This window comes from Phytophthora parasitica, assembly GCF_000247585.1.
Source record: "Phytophthora parasitica INRA-310 unplaced genomic scaffold supercont2.45, whole genome shotgun sequence".
Lineage (NCBI taxonomy): Eukaryota > Oomycota > Peronosporomycetes > Peronosporales > Peronosporaceae > Phytophthora > Phytophthora nicotianae.
The window spans coordinates 419,285-419,791 of record NW_008649031.1 but is presented as its reverse complement, the minus strand read 5'-3'; positions in this window follow the sequence as shown (position 1 = coordinate 419,791).

Sequence of the window (507 nt, the reverse complement as noted above, 5' to 3'; positions counted from 1 at the left end):
CAGCCGCGCGAGGAACTGGTTAAACATCTCTCGGCCCCGGGGCGTGTCCAACACCGACTCAGCCATCCTTCTCGCTCTTGGGGACAGAGGTTCTGACCCGAGCGTCCCCTCTCCGTCCCTTCGAGCCTCGTGACCCTCGACTCTGAGTTCGGTTCTCCTCCGCGTTCCTCGTTCCGAACCCTCGTTTGAACCGCCCCCAGTCGGAGTCCTTATGCGCGCGTCACCCTCGACAGACCCTCCTGCGTGCTCTTCGTCTTCGTCTTCGCGGATCTCAGCAGGAGGTGGCGTCTCCGTCTCAAGCGGGGGAGCCCACCCATTGAGCCCCTCACTCGCTTCCTCTCCTAGTCCCTCTCCAGACCACCCATGAGAGCTCATTTCTCGCTCGCTACCTTTTTCCCTCGCCTTGGCGTTCCGTTGCCAAGGAACTTCGAGTTACTCTCTTTCTGCGCTTTCGTTCCCACGATAACCCGGCGAGAAGATACCCTGCTTCTCCACCAAACTGTCGCG